This window comes from Telopea speciosissima, chromosome 10, assembly GCF_018873765.1.
Source record: "Telopea speciosissima isolate NSW1024214 ecotype Mountain lineage chromosome 10, Tspe_v1, whole genome shotgun sequence".
In the NCBI taxonomy this organism is placed as follows: Eukaryota; Viridiplantae; Streptophyta; class Magnoliopsida; order Proteales; family Proteaceae; genus Telopea; species Telopea speciosissima.
In genome coordinates, this window is record NC_057925.1 from 16990392 (window position 1) to 17011997 (window position 21606).

General features: G+C 39.4%; 1 pseudogene; it reads right to left on the bottom strand.

The window, feature by feature from the left end:
- Positions 1-13382, bottom strand: part of LOC122643347 — a 14381-nt pseudogene extending 999 nt beyond the window's left edge.
- Positions 13383-21606: the final 8224 nt, after the last annotated feature.

Below are 21606 nucleotides of genomic sequence, written 5' to 3' on the forward strand. Positions count from 1 at the left end.
AGACCAAAATTGACCAAAGATCAAAATTCCTTGTTGTTTATTTAGGTCCCACTTTATTCCCAAACCAAAAACCGATTCAGGACGACTGAAACCGAGCCAATGGGTAATTCACTTGACAGCCCTACCTATCTATATCTATATATGATGTTGTCCCTTATTTTGGCCTTTTCAATTTAAAACAAATAATATACAACGCATTTATTTGAAAGCACCCCCACTTCTCACCCTCCCCTCATCCTTTCCTCCGCTTCACCTCCGCCTCTTGGAAAATATTATTTTATTTTTTCCCTTTGACACAAAAATGTTTATGCAAATATTTGTATCATTTATGTATCCTATTTTATTTAAAAGCAAATAAAAATAATAAGAAAACCCATAAAAAGGATCAAGACCCACTTACCTATATGGCGAAAAAAAAAAAATGCATTGGCAGCAGTCTCAAGTCTCAACCTTTCCATTTATTAGCACAGATAATGGCCAAAATACATTAAATAAGACACTTTGCCTGCTATTACGGTCATAATTATTGAGTTGCAACAATACTTTTTGTATCTCTACAAACAATAACAAGAACAACTCAGCCTTATCCCAATTAAATGGGTTAAGGCATGGAACCTTGCAACGACAAGGAGTAATAAATGGTAGAATAAAGGAACATAACAAAAATATTGACACAACTCAACATTATTCTATCTAAATGGGATCAGCTATAGCTGATCTTTCGCTCCATTCAGCTCTATTCGAGGTCATACATGAAACAAGATTTCCAAGCTATGCATGTTTTTTCTTCACCACTTTTCTCATTGGCCATTTTAGACCTTCCCCTGAAGTTCTTGTAGTACTTTCAATCTGAATTAAGTTCACTCCTCCGAACTATAGCATCCAAAGGCCTCCGTTGAATAATGACCATGCTAGCTTAGACAAGACTCTAAACTTATCTTTCATATCTCTAACTCTTCAATATAAATTCACCAAAAAAAAAAAAAAACTCTGCAATATAAATTTTTCGTAAGCCTTTCCTTTAATACCGAACGTATATTTACAATTGTGACGTAAATAGATAGTCATTAAATTAAGGGATAAAGAATGCTACCCTAACATGTTGATCTTTATCCCCTCAATTTACTCCGCCCTCAATTTCCTCAATTCCATCTAATAGGGGGTGGAAATGACCACCCTAGCCCTACCCAAACATACCGCCTGTGGGGTCCACTCTCCTCTATTAGAGGGAATTGAGGAAATTGACAGCAGGCAAATTGAGGAGATAATTTTTCCTGCTCATGCGCCTAGCCTCGGGAGACCACACCTAGACACCCAAATTGCCTTGCCCGCCGGGAAATGAGATTGCCTTGCTCCCATGTAATGGTGGAAATTTCAGGTGCCCGAGGTGGTTTATGAGTCTAGGTGGTCGCCATGCAAGGCGCACAACCAAGTAGTGTTCTATTCCCATCAAATTAATTATTACTCCCTATATGATATTAAAGCTATGTCCTTCTTTTTCTCATATTGTTTCTATTAATAACATTTCTTTTCTTTACCTGAAAACAAATGGAGCCCAAGGAAAGTGGAAGGATGGCTCACTGCCAACATAGGTAGATGCTCTCCAACTATCCATCTATTTTGGTCATGTATGTTGATCTTTGATCGTTCTTGAGACACTGTGTAGATGGAGCCTCTTTTTGATTAGGCTACGTATCACTATATATGAGATTATTGCCCTTGGTCTTTCCTACTAATTATTTTCCAATAAAGAAAATTATTTCAACCAGTTTTCAAAACAGTATTTTAGAACTAGAAGTTGACCAAATCACTAATAAAAATTTGAAGCAAATTAACTCAATGAGAAACAAGGTTAGTGAGAAAAAATATCTTATTTTTTACCATTTTAGTATAACACAATTTTTTCAATTTTAATAAATGTTATCGCTTCATATACCTACACAAAAAGGTGCTACTTTAATAACGATACATAACGCCAAATCTACTTTCAAATTATTTCAATTCTTTTAATCTTATCCACGACATTAAATAACTTATTATATCAAGCATATTTGCCAATCAAAAGAAAGTTAAAAACTATTTCACGTTACCATTTTGGTAACAAGAGAATGATCACTTGTTCGGGAAGATCGCGGCTATGGTAGTGGTTGCTATGGTAGCAGACTAGCAGGTAGCTTCTTTCAACGTAGTATAAACAAGAGGCAAACACAAAGATGCACGAGAATGGATTACCACCTGTAGTCCATTCTCATGGCTTAAACTACTGATATGGGAAAGGAATGATCACTTGTTCAAGAAAATTGAAGGGAAATGATCATGATTTAAAACTACCAAGATGGGAAGGTATTATGGTCCCACAACATAAATTAATCCTAGTCACTACAAAATGACTAAAATGCCCTGTAGAGCAATGATGCATGAGATATGCTGAAAACTTGGTGAAAATGCAATTACCTCTTGACCCTTAAACAAAATTTGAGGTTAAAATGGTAAAAATGTTAGTACATGCATTTTAAAATCATTATCAATGTAAGCATTGAAAATTATTTAAACACAACAATATTGTAAAATATAAAAATTTTATGCTGAAAAATATCTCAGTCTTGGCAGTAGGTCAAATGACCAAAATGTCCTGAACATGCATGCATATGAAAACTTGCTAGAATCATTTGAAACAGAATATGATGCATCAGAAACATTTTTCGTCATTTTTTTTTGGGATTTTATGTTGTTTTTTGATTTTCATTTATAAAATTACCAATATGTATCTAAAGTGGAAAAATGCAGAAATAGTCTCAGGAAATATTCAACTGATTCTCAATTACTTTTGAAGAATTATTGCTAATTTTAACAATAGTCCAGAAGGCAATGGTACTTCTTACATTATGTATCCCATCAGACCATAACAACCAAGTAGAGATGATTGTATCTTGGGCAATTCCTGCCCTGCAACATGTACAGAATTGCTGCTTCTCATTCAAAGACTTAAAAGATAGAACATTGGGATTAACAGTAACATTTAGTAGTTTTTGTGGTCCAACCGTAGCCTTGTATGTAGAATTCGGAAAGCCGACATTCGTTTTGTCCTCCGGAAAATTCTATCGATGTCCCATCCAACAGTAACCAAAGCACCCATTGAAGGGTAGTTTAAAAGAGCGTCAGTTCCATTTTCCTTGGCACTGTAACATTCTCTCCAGCAAGGATCTTAATATAATCCGGATTAAAACCCAAGTTGCACAAACCTTGCAATATAGTCAGGTTTCAAGGTATCATACACAAGACCTGATTGACGGCCCTTAGAGGATCAATTTGACCATCACCATAAGCCAATTCAGCCTCTTTATGATAGGAGGGATTTATGGGAGCAGCTACAATGCAAACAGAAAAAAGATTTTTTTGGGTTAAACCTAGTTTTGAGAGTATTTAGTACTTTCTTGATTATGGGTCTTAAAGCTTGATGGAAAAATGGGAAATGCAAATCACCTGTTGTCATGAGAGCAGATTTAATTGCGGCAGGGGACCATGAGGGATGATATGTTTTGGACATAGGCAGCAGCCCCAGTTGCATGAGGGGCAAGACATTGATGTTCCAGATATAATGTTGTACTTTACGGAGCGCTTGTCACCGCCGTAATCTGAAACTGTGGCTTTTGGAGACCATGCTGCCAAGATGTCTACACCTGGAGCACTTAAGTCTGGCTGCATGAGTAAAAATATATACAAGGATCAATGACTCACACTATTAGCTCATTTTATTATGTAAAGTTGAAGTACCTTGAGGATATCTGGTGAAAGAGTGTTGGGTCCTCTGGAAGAGAATAAAAAGCACATGAGGAGCTTCAGAATCATGAATGGATTGACTTTTGTAGATCTTGCCATGGGGATTCTGTACAGATGTAGAAATATTGACCCCATTAACAAAATATGCAAATTTACTGGACCAGTATAATTAATAGAGCATGCATGTCTCTCATTTAACCTGGTGGTATTCAAATAGAGCCTTGAATTTTTTGCCATCTGCAATGTTGATGGCCGTTGTCGGTAAAGGATAAGAAAAGGCTGTATCATTAAACATAGTATCATCTACCATCACCATTCCTTGAGCATCAACAAGGAAGGGTCCGCTACCATCAGAGAATGTATCGCAGAAGACAATCTTCCCTTTCACAAAGTCTTTGTCCAAGGAGCCAGGGTTACATGCCCTGAATTAATGAAGAAAGGAAATAATATTCATTAAAAACAACAAAGAGAAAAAACAAGTAGAAAATGGACATCATGAGTACTGGTATGGGATGGATTTAAACCTTGCATCTTCAGTGCTAGAGTTATGTGCAGCATGATCACCTGCATATATAATTGGGGATGCCCTTTTCTCAGTTTGGAAAGTGTTGATAGCGTGTCCCTGATTATCCATTGTAAATGGTGAGTAATAAGCACATCTTATTATCCCAATGAAGGAAATGGAACATGAAAAAAAAAAACAATTAAAATATGTAACATGAAGAAGCACTCTCACCACCATGGTAATCTGATTGCCTATTGTGACATTGCTTATGATCCGACGATCTGTGTTGCTTGCTGCTACAGTTAACATCCACGGAGCAAGATTAGTGATAGTGGCAATGTCTGGTCCTGAATTTCCAGCAGATGTAGAGGTAAGTATCCCTTTCTCCATTGCATGGAATGCTCCAATTGCAATAACATCTCTCATGAAAACTATAGCACCTGGACCCCCAAGGGAAACTGATATGATATCAACACCATCTTTAATTGCATCATCAAATGCAGCCAGGATATCATGTTCAGCGCAACCATCCTTCCAGCAAACTTTATAGACAGCGATCCTTGCAGAGGGAACTGCTCCTCTTACAGTCCCTTCAGCAATGCCAAAAAGGCTTATATTTTTAACTTCAACGCCTGCTACTGTAGAAGCAGTGTGGGTTCCATGTCCTTCAATATCACGGGGGGACTTCTCTTCCTCTTCCGCGTATTTATTGTCGGCTTTGTAAAATTGTGCCCCAATAATCTTACTGTGTTTTCCATTCAAAAACATTGAAATAAACAGTAATTAAGTAGTCCATGGTGAGAAGAACATTCCAAGTACATTGCAACAAAATAATAATAAGCTCAAAAGATCTAAAAACAATTGAACAAGCACTGTATAAAGAAATGAGTCATGCAAGGGACCCAAAATTCTTACTTGTTACAGGTGATGTTTTGGCAAATACCCTTCCATTTGCTCGGGGGAGGACCAATCCCATTATCACTGAAGCTCTCAGATTCAGGCCAGATTCCACTGTCAATCATGCCAATAATGACATCACTCTCAATGGTGGGCATTCTTCTTACTGTGCTTGGGAAACCCAAGAAATCCCATGATCTTGTTGTGTGAAGTTGAAGGGTTCTGCTTGGAAATACAGAGACTACATTTTTCATGCCTGCAAACAGTAGGTTAATGTTCAACAAATAATACTTACAAACAGGATAATAATTCCAACATTGCTTGCAGAAGAGAGCTGAGCTAATTAACTAGAGGGGGACATACAAATAGGTTAATTAATGTTCAACGACTAATACCTCTTAGCTTTCCTTGCTCTTGTTCTGTGAGCTTAGCTGCAAAATCCATTAAAACTTTTTCTATAGCTGCAAACTAAGGATTCTCTAGCAGAGCTGCATCAGAAAAAGCTTGAAGCTTTGGTATCAGGGAAAATCCACATTAAAGTTAAATTATTAAGCAAAGAAGGAAATTAAGACAGAAAATTAACAATATTAATTTATACCTTGTATCAATAAGGACTTGTTCTAAGATACGCAAATGGACAGAAGATTCTGTGGAGTACTCATCCTCAGCCTTTAATAGTGCACCCATGTATACAATATACACCTATACATGCCAAACCCATAAGATATATACATTAATTATGCACCCGACATTACATTACTACTGTGTTGTTTTTATTCACCAACACAGTACCCATCCTCAGCCTTTAACATCAATAAAAAATGTTAAGAATCAGATGCTAATATCACTAGGCTTCCATGCATCCATGGTACAAAAGGGAGCAGAACAACCATTTAAAATAGAACCTAAGGAAAACTCTTATCACATGACAAATTCTTATTGATGCATGCAAACTAACACCCCCCCCCACACGCCCAAAAAGAAAACCTAATCATGGATTCTTTCAAAAAGAAAAAAGAACGACAGGAAAGAACATGAATGTAGCCATATGATTGCTTGCCTTCTTGTCTGTATGGGCAATGACAGTAGTAACACAATTGAGAGAGGCCAAGATTATAATCAGGAGAGTGATTAGCCGCCATGAATAAGAGCTGAAGAAGCTATACGAGTTGTTAGCCATTGAAGGTTGTTACACAACTCCAAATGTTCTCTCATTCACCCTTTATGACACTGAATGAATTAAGCCTTTATCATCATCTCTATATATAATTATGGGAAGTAGTTCTCGAAGCGAGTATGGCTACGCCAGCATTCCCATGTGTCTATCTCTCTCCTTCTCAAAACAAGGGGCAGAGGTGTCTTTTCATATGGAGAGGAGAGAGATAGACTCATGGGTGTGCTGGCATAGGCCACACTCCCGAACAGAGAACTTTCTCCCTATAATTATATAACAGAGAGAGAGAGAGAGAGAGAGAGAGAGAGAGAGAGAGAGAGAGAGAGAGAGAGAGAGAGAGAGAGACGTTACAGAAGAGAGACTAGAAGACGTTACAAGAAATATATGGAAGTTACGGATGAGAGACTAGAAGATGTTACAAGAAATAAATGGAAGTTACAGAAGAGAGACTAGAAGACGTTACAAGAAATATATGGACGTTACAGAAGAGAGACTAGAAGATGTTACAAGATTAAATACATGGAAGTTACAGAAGAGAGACTAGAAGAGGCTACAAGATTAAATATATAGAGATTACAAGATGTTACAAGAAATACATGTGAGCATAGAGACGTTACTTTTTTTTGGTAGAAAGAGAGACGTTACTTAGGGTCTTCTAGTTTATAAACTTCGGGACTCCATCAGGTCTGCCATGTGGCAGTGTACCAAAACGGCCCATGCTGCAAGATTTTACCGTACTCTCTCTCTCGCTCTCTCTCTCTCAGATGCAGGCCGAGATGTAGACTATGAAACCAGCCCGATCAAGCATCCCATGGACCAACTCGGTTGTGGTTTTCTGGGGATCTTGGATAAATTGTCCAGCATTTGTAGAGAGAGAGAGAGAGAGAGAGAGAGAGAGAGAGAGAGAGAGAGACTTGATATGGTAAAATTATAAGGTCATATCTTCAGTTTATATATCTGGCTTCAATTAGCTTAATTACCTCCTGTTATTTCATTAGCCATGCCCATGTATGGGAAAACTAAAACATTCGTTTGGAAATTAAGGTGGCCATATCCTGATTTCACTAATAATGTACCAAATTAATTAAAATTCTGTTTCTAATTATAATTAACCTTAATTACAGACGAATAACTACTATCTATATCTGATTTCTTCCCTTATTTTGGTCTTCTCAATTTAAAACAAAAAAAAAACGAAAGATATTATATGGTTCTTTTTTGACTGATGTCTCGATGACAATTTTTTCTTTGGGAACTCAAGTTGGCCATATCTGATTTCACTACTGTATCATAATTAAAATTCTGTTTTCAAATATCATTAGCAACAATTAGATAAATAACTGATTTAATCCCTTTTAATGTCTAAAAATCATGATATTTTATGAAAAAAATTATCCACAATGGCAGCTCAAAATGAAATTGCACACCCCCTCTCACATATCACTGTTCCTGTGAGGGGGTGACATGTTATAAATGCCCCTCCCCTATTGTCAGATTCCAAAAGATGTTAAGAATCAGATGTGAATATCACTGGGCTTCCATGCATCCATAGTACAAAAGGGAGCAGAACAACCATTTAAAATAGAACCTAAGGAAAACTCTTATCAAATAAAAAACTCTTATTGATGCATGCAAACCAACCCCCCCCCCCCCCCACACGCCCAAAAAGAAAACCTAATCATGGATTCTTTCAAAAAGAAAAAAGAACGACAGGAAAGAACATGAATGTAGATATATAATTGCTTGCCTTCTTGTCTGTATGAGCAATGACGGTAGTAATACAATTGAGAGAGGCCAAGACTACAATCAGGAGAGTGATTAGCCGCCATGAATAAGAGCTGAAGAAGCTATACGAGTTGTTAGCCATTGAAGGTTGTTACACTACTCCAAATGTTCTCTCATTCACCCTCTATGCCATTAAATGAATTAAGCCTTTATCATCATCTCTATATATAATTATATAGCATAGAGAGAGAGAGAGAGAGAGAGAGAGAGAGAGAGAGAGAGAGAGAGAGACCTGAAATGGTAAAATTATAAGGTCATATCTTCAGTTTATATATTTGGCTTCAATTAGCTTAATTACCTCCTGTTATTTCATTAGATCACTAGGTGCAGGCATAGCCATGCCCATGTATGGGAAAACTAAAACATTCATTTGGAAATTAAGGTGGCCATATCCTGATTTCACTAATAACCCTTACCAAATTAATTAAAATTCTATATAATTAGCCATAATTACAGACGAATAACTACTATCTATATCTGATTTCATACCTTATTTTGGTCTTCTCAATTTAAAACAAAAAAAATTCAAAAGATATTATATGGTTCTTTTTTGACTGATGTCTCGATCACAATTTTTTCTTTGGGAATTCAAGCTGGCCATTTCTGATTTCACTACTGTATCAAATTAAAATTCTGTTTTCAAATATCATTAGCAATAATCAGATAAATAACTGATTTAATCCCTTTTAATGTCTAAAAGTCATGATATTTTATGGGAAAAGTTATACACAATGCCAGCTTAAAAATGAAATTACACACCCCCTCTCACATATCACTGTTCCTGTGAGGGGGTGATATGTTATAAATGCCCCTCCCCTATTGCCAGATTTCAAAGGGAATTCTGTCATTCGCTTGAAACTGTACTCGGGCAGTGTAGGGAATCCTCTCCCATATTTTATATAGTGCTTTTTTTTGTTGTGTTGGAAGCTAATGTGTAGCGGGTAAGAACCCAATCTGACCCCAACAACTCGAACCTGTGATCTTACAACCTTGTTGAACATTTGTCATGACCTGGGTGTATGTTGATTGGTTTGACCGAGTTAATTCATGGAAATTATTTTCTTAAATTGATTGTTTTTGTATAATTTTCAGAAATTAATTTGAAAACAGTTTATGAAAGATATTTCAGTAGCCAAGGATTTGGGGATTGATGCAGCCCATCTTGATGATAAAGCCTACAAGCAGGTATATTGACTAAGATATGGACTGTAGAAGGAAACAGGATTAATCCTACAACTAAGGATTTTATCCTTGTCTTTATTATAGATTTCCTTTCCTTCCTGGACTTCAATTATCTTGCTTGATTGAAGCACAACGGATTGAAGGCCAACAGCTATTGTGTGAGTTGTAGGGGATTTGATCTTATCCCCTGAAATTGTAATCAACGGTTACATGAGCTGGTGATGTATAGGCTTCACTTACAAGCCCCCACAAGCTCAAGGGGGATTGATGCACCTTGAGATTGGACAGCAGATATGTGAACCGTTGTTGTGATAGAGGCTTGGTGAAAATTCCAGCTAACTAATCTTTTGTTGAGATGAGCCTTACATCGAGATCTTCCTTGGCTACCTTGCCCCTGACAAAGTGGAAGTCGATTTCGACATGTTTTGGTCGGGCATGAAAGACAGGGTTAATTAGCTACCAAATAGGTGGCCCCAACATTATCACACCACAATATTGGAGTGGTTGGCAAATAGATTTGAAGTTCTTTAAAAGTGATTGAAGCCATTTGAGCTCGGCATGCACCTGTGTTTGCAATGGTGCGATACTCGGCTTCAGTGCTTAAACGAGCGATTGTTGCTTGTTTTCTAGCTCCATGATATGAGATTATTGCCATGAAAAATTGCAAACCCACCAGTAGATTTTCGATCATCTGGGCAGCTGGCCCACTCGACATCGAAGAAGGCAGATGAGTCTCAATTAGGTTTATTTTTTATAATTAATTCACTTGTACATGATAGGTCAATTTAAACATGTTAAGTCTCATGAAAATTTTTAGGTCCTTAAATCAGTCCCTTATTCTATCACTTTAAGCATAAACACATGATAAATTCCATTTGCTCATATATGGTACTTTCTAAGTCTATGGTGTCCAATTAGTCCATATTCCTCATATTTATGTCCCATGTAGTTAAATTAGGTTCTCCCACGAACTGTACCGGACTTACAAATGCTCTTGGAACATGAATTTAAGAGCATTTTGAAAATGCTCTGGTGATCTGGTAGCCAAATGTTAAAATAAAAAGGGCCAAAAGGTCGAGCCTGTCGGGGATAACTGCATCACCTTATCTCTGCTTCTTCTTCCTCTGGTTGACCGTTCTAAATCTCATTAAAAATTTCTGGCCTTTAATCAAGGTCGGGTCGGACCAGGGTTAGGCCCTGCTGAGCACAACCAGGCCCAGACAACTACTTCTTCTCCTGGCCTGGTCCAACCCCTACATCCCCCTTCCTCCTCCCCATGGTCAATGCCAAACAGGGTCAATCCGGCCTGGCCCCGACTCTGAGAGCTGATCAGGGTTGGATTTTTAGGCCTTGAGTCAGGGTTGAGTTGAGCCTGGTCCCAACTAAGGTGATTCTAGGTTGGGCTAAGGTTTTAAAATGCCCGGTCTAACCCGATCCTATTTCAGTCCTAACCAAAATCATATATTCAAAGGCAAATTGAAGTTCAGGGCTGGCCTAACCCCGATTCAAATTTAATTCAAAATGAACTGCTTATGGTGGGCTTGGGCTGAATGTCCCTTTGGGTTTTCATATTGGATTGCCCATCCTTTGTTTAAAACCAAAATTTTCTTGGAACATGAGACCCGCTCCTACTCTTTTGATTCCCATTTCTTGCTGAAGTAAGCCTCCCTGCTAATGGATTTCTATATGATCTAATAAATAAACTGAGGCGGGAATGCGAGGTTTTGGTTTCTGCAGTTGGAGGTTTGGATAAGTATAGATAATATTGCTTGCTTCTCGATCGAGTTCGTGAGCAGGTGGTGAATGGGAGAGGGGAGGAAGAGGAAAGAGGGTCAAAATGTTTAAAAAACAAAATAGAGTTTTGCGTAAATTTGTAATACGAAACTTTATTTTGAACAATTTGGTTAAAGGAAAGATTGAATGGGTAATTTGGTAAAACAATACCCAATTTTGAGTAATCTTATAAATTTCCATTGAAAATTTTTAGATTACCAATTTATCACTACATTCATGAGAAATTAATATTTTACTTATTAAGTAAGCCCTTGCCTTATCAGCCATGTACTAAATGAACTAAGTCTAAAATTTGACACTTTGCCAAGTTTGAAAGGAGTAAAAGGGAAGATGATGACACATTTTCCATGTTGAAGGCAATCACAATGGCAACCACTTCAACAGCCTTCCTTAAGCTAATGATCATTCTATTGTCACCTAAATGGTGAAGTGAAAAGTTGTAACCTTCAACACCCATGTACTAAATTAAGTAAGTCTCAACCTTGACACCTTGCCAAATTTGCCTCTTGTCTTATTCTCAAAAGTTGTTTAATGTAGAAGTAAAAAAAAATATTTCAAAGTAATGTGGAAATGATTTGGCTTTATGTCAGTATTTTCTATAGGTGTTTTTAGAGTTTAACACATTCTTTTAATTGCTTGTCTTATTTCCAAAAGTTCTTCAATTTAGGGGTATAAAAGGATTTCAAAAATAATTTGAAAATAACTTACCATCATTTCATTATCAAAAGTTATTATTTTCATGCATATTTTTTGAATACATGTGTTAAATGACAGTATATTTACTATAAAAAAGTGTATTATCTCTCTACGTCGGTTGCAGACTTCATTGTAAACGGCTAATGGTCTCTTCCGTCAGAGGTGGGGCCCTGCTTGCACCAAATTTTTGAAGAAATCAAACGGCGGCCACTCCCATCTTTGCCAATTCAAGATAAAAGGAATTGGGCTCTAACGGAGTCAAGGCATTTCTTTGTGGCTTCGGAGTGGGAAGGGATTAGAACGAAATCTCCACATATTGGGTGGGCCAATCTTGTTTGGCAAAAGGGTCTCCAAACCAGGTTCTCTATTTTTTGGGTAGAGATTATTCCATGGCAGTTTACCTATGGACTACAAAGTGATGAAGTGCCAAATTCCTCTAGCATCTAGGTGTGAGTTGTGTATGAATTGCAGTGAGTCCTTCTCACACATTTTCCTTGAATGCAAATTCATTACACAAATAAGGGCAGACATGGTGGCATTTTTCAACCTTAGGTGGGAAGGCTTTGTTGAGGTTTTGGTGTCTTGATTTACGATGATGGATCGCCGTGTGGAGCCTCCGGGGCCGCGGAGCTCCACAAAACAGTCCATCATCGTAAATCAAGACACCAAAACCTCAACAATCTCCACGTTGGCTTGAATTCGACTAGCCACCTTGAAGATAAGTTGTAGAGGCCTCTATCTCTTCCCTGTACCTTCTGAAAAAAGGATACAACACCACACCCCACAAACATCCGGGGCGCAAATCCATTACTCTATCAACAATGAGTGATGTTAATCAAGTCTAAGCATTGCTCGAATTTCTCTGTGGTAACCGGCTTGGTAAACATATCTGTAGGATTGCTACCTGTATGAATTTTTCTCAAGTGAATAATGCCTTCTGACACAAGCTCCCTAATCTTATGAAATCTCACATCAATATGTTTTGTCCTTGCATGAAACACTTGATTTTTTGCAAGATGATGGCACTCTAACTGTCACAATGTAGCACCATCTCCAACCCTAACTCACGAACCAATCTAGTCAACCAAACACCTTCCTTGGCAGCCTCAACCACTACCATGTACTCTGCCTTTATAGTGGACAATGCAACTATAGACTGAAGCATCGCCCTCCATGAGATGGGTCCACCATCTAATGTAAAGTCATAACCTATAGTAGACCTCATCTGTCTAAATCACTGGCATAATCGAATCTACATATCTCGCCACTGTGGAACTTCCTTATCGCATGAACATAATACCAAAACCATTAGTCTTATTCGGATATCTCAAGATCCACTTAATTGCATTCCAATGGTCCTTCCTTGGATTACTCATGTATCGACACAATGCTGACAGCATGAGACAAATCAAGCCTGCTACATACCATAGCATACATGAGGCTCCCAACTATGCTGGCATAGGGAACAAGAGGCATTTGCTCCACCTCCTCATATGTTGTAGGGCATTGCTTTTCAGATAACTTGAAGTGGCTAGCTAATGGAGTGCTAACTAATTTAGCTTTTTCCATGTTGAAACGCTCCAGCACCTTTTCAACACATCTCTTCTGAGTTATCTAAAGTTTACCTGCACTTATATCTCAAAAAATTTCCATGCCAAGGATCTTTTTTGTAGCACCAAGATCCTTCATATCTAATTCAGCACTCAATAAAGACTTTTGAGAGATAACATCATGTTTATTCTTGGCCTCAATGAGCATATCATCAACATGAAGCATCAAAAGAATAATGGAATTATCACCTAACACCTTATAACACACACAACAGTCATACTCACTTCTTGTGTACCCAATCTGCGCCATGTAGGAGTCAAAGCGCTTGTACCACTGCCTAGGAGATTGCTTAAGATCATAAAGTGACCTCTTAAGCAGACAGACATGATCTTCTTTTTCCTGCACCTTGAAACCTTCAGGTTGCTCCATGTAAGTCTGTTCCTCCAAGTCCCCATGAAGAAATGTTGTCTTCACATCAGGCTGTTCAAGCTCAAAATTAAACATAGCTACCAAAGCGAGTAATACCCAAATAGAAGTTTGCTTCACCACTGGAGAGAATATTTCATTGTAATCCACCCCTCCTTCTGTGCATAGCTCTTGGCTACAAGCCTGGCCTTAACCCTTTCACGCTCCTTCTCCGACGTTGCCTCTTTCTTACACGAAAGACCCACTTACACCTAATGATTTTTCTTCCTTTGGGTTTTTGAATGATCTCCCAAGTCTTGTTCTTCTGTAGAGACTCCATTTCATCCATCATAGCTGTCATCCATTTATCACCTTGCTCATCATTTATAGCATCCTGTTAGGAAGATGGGTCACCTGTACATACAGTGAGGGCATAAGCAACCATGTCCTCAAACCCGTATCTCACAGGTGCTTTGTGAGTATGTTTCCCTTTATCCTTTGCCACGGTATAGGGATCATCTACTGTTTTCTGCTGTTCCGGTAAGCACCACTGTCTTCTTCCCTTCTCTCATCTTTTCCTTTCTTTCTTTTCCTTTTGTTTCCTTTCTCTCTCTCTTTCTTTTCTTTTTTTCTTCCCTTTTCTTCTTTCTTTTTTCCAACAAATCTGAGATAAGCCCCTGCTTTCTTTTTCTCCTTCTTTTTTCCCTTCTTTTTCCTTTCTCCTTCCCCTTTCCTTCTTCCTCTTTTGCCCTTCTTCTTTCTTCTTCCTTCCTCTTTTCCCTTTTCTTTCTTGGCTGCCACCACGAATAGAGGTGCTGGTTCTATGATTTCAGAGCATCAAATGGCCTCTAGGAAAGTTGGACACATGAGATAGAGAGGGAGACTCAAACCACAGATGTATACCAACACCTATTTAGGGATGCAACCCATATTCTGGCAATCTCTGCTACTATTCTCGCTTCTCTGAGTACACCAAAGGATTCCTCTCAAAAAATCACCCAAAAATAAAAGAAAAAGAGATTACCTTATTTCGAGCCTTGTAGCCTTAGATATCATCGATTGAAGTTGGACGAATTGTGGAGCTTGAAATAGAATCTAGGGGGAGAGCAGGGTGTACGACATTAAAAAGGTTCTTGATCCCATGTAGTGCCAGTGCATCAATGCACTTATCAACGTCTATCAGATCGTGATTTTGAAATCTTCATGATTTTCGTACATCATCACGTGATGGAGTCAACGCCAAAGGCTGACAGTGGCAGGTTGACGTATCGTATTCCTATTGGCTGTCTCGTATGGTGGCCTGCGAGCAGTCAGATCTGTCAGTGAAGGCGGGAAAGATATTTGACCATTGGATCATCATCAATTATATCTTGAACTGGTAGGGATCATGAGATCCTCCTAAGGAGAATCTTTTCTAGGTGCTTCTCTACACACGCGTTGCGCGTGATCAGAGATCACAAGGGTCTACAGATCTGGATTAATCTGGACCGCACATTCAAATTTTAAAATCTCAGTCGAATGTTATCCTGTCGATCGAAATCTTCTACACTCCCAGCCTACCAGAGTGCCCAAAATGGAATCTAAGCCATAACTTCTTCGTTTTAGCTCTGATTTGAGCATCGTTTGTTGCCACATGTCTGTGACGATGAGCACCACCAATCAAAATTGGCTACATCAAAAAAATCGATACTGATTTTCCCAGGGAACCCAAAAACAATTCGGATTGACTAAAATGCCCCTCATTTTAGGTTACCAAATGGGAATCGATGTAACTTTGCCGTCCGAGCTTGGAATTGCACATTTCCAGTTCTGTTTCAAAGAGGACTCGGTGAACTAAAATATTCAGCTCGAATGCTCTGCCTAGTTCTGCCATTATACCCTCTGAAAATAACGACAAACACGCTGCTAGTGTGGAAACCTATGAAATCAATATACTTAATGCATCAAGCATTCACCCAAGGCTGTTCAAGGCTGCCAAACACTATAATGAATAATCTCATGCTGCCACATAATCCCAAGATGCTCTAACATCATTGCCAATATGTCACATTGCTGTCAAATGACCAAAATACCCCTGTGAGTTGTATGAACACCCCACTGACCTTTGTGACTGACTAATCACCAAAACACTCTTGTATGTTGACGGTCACCTGTCTAGGCCATCGGTACTCTGTAAAATTATAGAAATGCCCCTGTAAGGATGTCCATGCCTAAAATGATAGAAATACACCTGGATGACTCCCAAACACTATGGGACCCCTATATATACTGTCAAACCCTTGTAATGATGTCACTGCCACTGTGAACACAGTAAGAACTATTGGGGATGCTGGGATACTATTCAATCACTGCCTGCATTGCCATAACCCTACCTACTCAATCGAAAAGCTGCCTAAACTATCTTGAGTTCTGTAACTGCCTTTGAGTGCCACTATACACTGCCTCTATCATGTAATGCACCAAGATGCACTGTGTTGACCACAACAACACACATGCACTATATTGACAACAATGACAACCAACACACAATCACTGCCATTTGTACTGTGTGTTCAACAATCTTCCCCTTTGGAATTGTTGTCAACACATCATGAGAAAAATACCATCAAAAGTCATCCATGCTCATGAGTCCCTCTCTCTCTCTCCCTTGACAATAATTGCAAAGGGCTGAAGTGGACTGCCTTCCACCTTCAATAGAGGCTCTGTCCTTTGGACTCCCCCTAAGTCCATTCTCTACTCCAGGTACATGAGCACAACTGCCTGAGAATGCTCCCCTTGCTTGGGATATTACTGTGCCCAACTGGTGTCTCTCTCTCCTATATATCTGAAAAAATCTTCTTTGGCCTCAGTACCAAAGAAATATACTTGACTCCAAATGAGTCCAATCTAAAAGCAACAACAAAAATGTAATCTCATAATTCCATCTGTTGCCTTTGACAATCACATCACCTGAGCAATCTCTCCTAGTGTGGGATACAAGCACTAATAGGAGTGTCAACCGCATCTTCCTACCCTACAGGTGTGAATTCTCAAACTACATAGGAGTGCCCATATGCATCTTCCCTATCCTGTGAGTTAAAAATCTAATTTCTCATCTCAAACTCATATCCACCCAACACTACTCAACAGAACAAGTGTTGTCTAAAGTGGATACACACAACTAAAGTGAACTACAGCTTACAACTGCAACACCATCACCACCTGTCCAACAAACCTCTTCATCCACTCAAAAATATCACTCCCCCTATCACTAGTGCTAAAACATCCAACTCTGACCAAGTCAAAAAATCACCATACTCACTGAAGAACTGCACTTTGACAATTGTCTCTGAAAGTGATACCAACTAAAACTCTGACCCATATTGATACATATAAAACTGACTGTTGGCTGCCACACTCAACACTGCATATCTCTGACCATCAACACTGCCTGCTCGGTCCTCTAACTATCCTGAAACTGCTCATCTGATGACTGCTATATCCACCATATACAACAACACTGTCGGGAACTACACTGTGTGTTAATAAATATCACCAATCCAAGCAGTACTGCTGGAACTATATTGCCATAATCTGAGTCCTGTTGAGGGCACCAATAAACATCTAGTGAGCTCCCCCTTTCTTGTGCACCTAAGTGCACCAATTGCCTGGGAGGTGTGCCCTCTCCCACACCCAAGCTGGGTAGTGTGAGGGTGGTGAATGTAGTTGCACACACCTCAGTGTACCTCTCTTTCCATGCAAGCTGACCAATTTCCTTGGTCTTCTACCTGTGTTTCTTCTCAGAAGCTCTCCTACTACTTTGTCTATCTCTCTTCTCAGTCACTGCTTTGTATCAATATTTGTGCCTCATTCTCTGTCTGACCAAATAATTTGACCTCTCTACTGACTGCTCAACTGATGGTCTAACTGTATTGGTCTGTCTGACTGGTGTCTGTGTCTCCTATGAGCACTTCACTCTCCACATACTACCCAAAGCCATCTGAGACTGGTCACTAGACTGTAAATGATATTGTCTCTCGTTGATGTACCTTCTAGAACCTCTTCTAGATTTTTTAGTTCTAGAATGCAAATAACTTCTCTCCTCAAGAGCAAGCTGAGGGGAGAGTATAGTCTTGTAATGCTTGGCCCAATGTCCAACCCGATGACATCTGAGGCACTCCACTACCTGCCTGCCTCACGGTTCTATGGGAATCCTTCCTTTATAGCTAGTGGATCCTACTTTCTAAGTACACTACACTTCTATGTCCATACCCATTGCACCTATGGCAATACCTATAAAAATGTGACTGGCTTACTAGGGACTGCCTGTGCCAACTGGGTGGTACTCTCTGCCATCTAGTACGAACCATCTACCTTTGCTGGGGAAATCTGTCAAGCCTGTCATGCTCAACCAATCTCTAATATAACATTTTATATCTCCCTGTGTCACCATGTCTGCCTTATTGGACTCTTCCTCTGAACTCTATATCTCTCCTCTGTATCAGTTGGGAGATACCTCTGGTCTATGTCCCTCTAATCTACCCCTACTGGGGACTACCTCCACACTATGCTTAGTGTACTGGAGGTTTCATCTGTGCTATGCCATACCTATGCTCTCTCTGTCTCTGCCTCCTCTGTGCTCTCTGATATGTCCTCCTCTAAGCTATGCCAATGCTTAGTCTCTGTGATCTACTTAAGTCTGTCTCTGTAGCTCTCATAGATGACTCACCTTACTCTGTAATACAATTAGATCTAATGATGGGTGGTCTCTGACAATCTACAGACTGAGCTGGCTATCTATCAATATTTACAACCACAGATGGGATGGATGTCTGACTACTCTGTAGCTTATACAACTGTGTCTGCAATGCTATGACTTCTGCCTGAAGTCCTCTGCATCTCTCCTCAAGCTGACTATCACACAACTCCTGTACTGATGTCTCCAATAATGATCTTAAGACTGTGCTACCAGACTTTGACTGTCTGTAGTACACACATCTGCTACTCTCCAGCTCTGTCAACTGTGACCTTAGAGTTGTAGTCTCCTCCTGCAGACTGTTGTACATGTCATCCCTCCTGATAACCTGAGCCTCAAGCTCCTCCATAATAATTGAGGACTCTCTCAATTGAGCTCTCAAGGATTGGATGGTCTCTCTTACATCTATGAGATCTCTGAATATCCCCTTGTATCTATCCCTCTCCAATCTTAACTCATTGAGAGAAGATGTCAGCTCTCCTCTCCAGTCAATATCTGCATCATCTGCCTCATCATTAGACTCTGTGCGTACACTATCAACTACTCTATGCTCTGTCTCATCAGAAACCAAAAAAGCTAGATTAATATCCTCTATCTCCGAGTGGCTACTAGAGCACTCTCCTGATGATTTAAAAAATGCATCTGAAGTTGACTCATCTCCATATAAACTCTGTAATCTCTCCCACATGGCTTTCGTTGACCTGCAAGCACTGACTCTAGCTTTGATGTTGTTAGTCAATCCATCTAAGATCAATGCATTAGCTTTAGATTCAAATTTCATTTATTTCTTTGTCTTTCTACTACCCTTCTTAACTACCTGATACACATCATAGCATTCTTTAGCTCCAATTTATGAGTCCATCCTGTATTTCCAAATAACATAATCTACACTATAGAAAATAGATGCTCCTGAATCAAAAAATATGGGATGTCCAAGGCTATCAACTGCTGCCATCACAACCTAGATCACCCTAAGCTGTAAAAGCTAACTATAGGGACCTTGCTTTGATACCTATTGTTGAATAGTGATGGCCACTAAGAGTGGGTGGTGAATCAGTCGACTATAAAAATCTTTTCCCTCAACAGTTTCACTCCCTGTTCACCTGTTGAGAACTTTAACACTCACCACAACCACCCACACAATCTTCTCAAAAGACACACAGGCACACAATCACACTCTAATAGCAATCCTGACTCAGTCTCATACAACCACAGTCACTAATACTGCTGCCAAGAGCTGATGCTATCACATAATATGGCACTCAACCACACACATTGCTAGCACATATAATCACATATACACCCTAGGCTGACTATCAAAGACTTTACTAGGTGTGTACACCCATCGTGCAGACAAGCACTTCAAAATCCCAAGCATGCATCCACAACACAAAAAATTACGTGCTTCAACAGTTTGCCTACGCGCATGGGGTAATGCTCACTCGGACCTCAGCATCTATTCATCATTAATTTTTCCAGCATAAAACTGAGAGGCCACACCCACGGCAGATGATCTGTTAGTCACACCTATGACTTAGGACATCTGACCTCCTTCTATCCCTATGTATAGAGACAAGGGTGTTACCCCCAATGGTTTCCCAACACCCATTGGTAACCAACACTGTGTCCAGATGCAACTGGACAACTCAATAAAAATACTTGGGCTTATATGAATGCCCTATATTGTCAAGCGCAACTAGCATAGGTCTCAACATGCAACCCTACTACTAGCATATATAATGAATACCAAAATACAAAAATTACAAAGTCAAGAGATAGAAATTCTGACAACCGTGTAATGTTTCTGATTCCTGGTATCTATAGATCAAGTTTGGCAACTCTGGTGGCTCATTGGAATCTTCAACTTCTCCCAATTTGATGGACAACTGGAATCTTCAAGTGCACTATTACTGGAGTCCTGAACTGGTTCCTGACAGTGTGGGAAACCATTGTCTTTTTCCCTTCTCGCTTCTTTTCCTGTACTTTCCTTTCTTTTCCTTTTGTTTCCTTTCTCTTTCTCTTTCTTTTCTTTTTTTCTTTCCTTTTCTTCTTTTTATCTTTCATCGAATCTGAGAGAAGCCCTTGCTTTCTTTTTCTCCTTCCTTTTTCCGTTCTTTTTCCTTTTTCCTTCCCCTTCCTTTCTTCCTCTTTTCCCCTCCTTTCTTCTTCATTCCTCTTTTCCCTTTTCTTTCTTGGCTGCAACCACAAATAGAGGTGTTGGTTCTATGATTTCAAACCATCAATGGCCTCTAGGAAAGCTGGACACATGAGATAGAGAAGGAGACTCAAATCATAGATGCATACAACACCTATTTAGGGCTGCAACCCATATTCCAACAATCTCTGCTACTCTTCTCGCTTCTCTGAGTATACCAATGGATTCCTCTAAAAAAATCACCCCCAAAAAAAAAAAAGATTACCTTATTTCGAGCCCTGTAGCCCTAGATATCGTCGATTGAAGTTGGACGAACCGTGGAGCTTGAAATAGAATCTTGGGGGAGAGCAGGGTGTACGCGCATGCATTAAAAAGGATCTTGATCCCATGTAGTGCCAATGCATCAATGCCCTTATCAACGTCCGTCAGATCATGATTTTGAAATCTTCATGATTTTCGTACGTCAGATTGCTCTAGATCTCATCTATCAGATCAACATCACGTGGTGAAGTCAACGTCAAAGGCTGACAGTGACAGGTTGATGTATCGTATTCCTATTGGCTATCTCATACGGCGGCCTATGAGCCGTCAGATCTGTTGTTGAAGGCCGGAAAGATATTTGACCGTTGGATAGTTATCAATTATTTCTTGAATGGGCAGGGATCATGAGATCCTCCCAAGGAGAATCTTTTCTAGGCGCTTCTCTACACAGGCGCTGCACGTGATCAGGGATCACAAGGGTCTACAGATTTGGATTAATCTAGATCGTAGATTCAAATTTTAAAATCTCAGTTGAATGTTATCCTATCGATCGGAACCTCCTACACTCCCAGCCTACCAGAGTGCTCAAAATGGAATCTAGGCCACAACTTCTTCATTTTAGCTCTGACTTGAGCGCCGTTTGCGACCATATGTCCGTGATGATGAGCACTACCAATCACAATTGG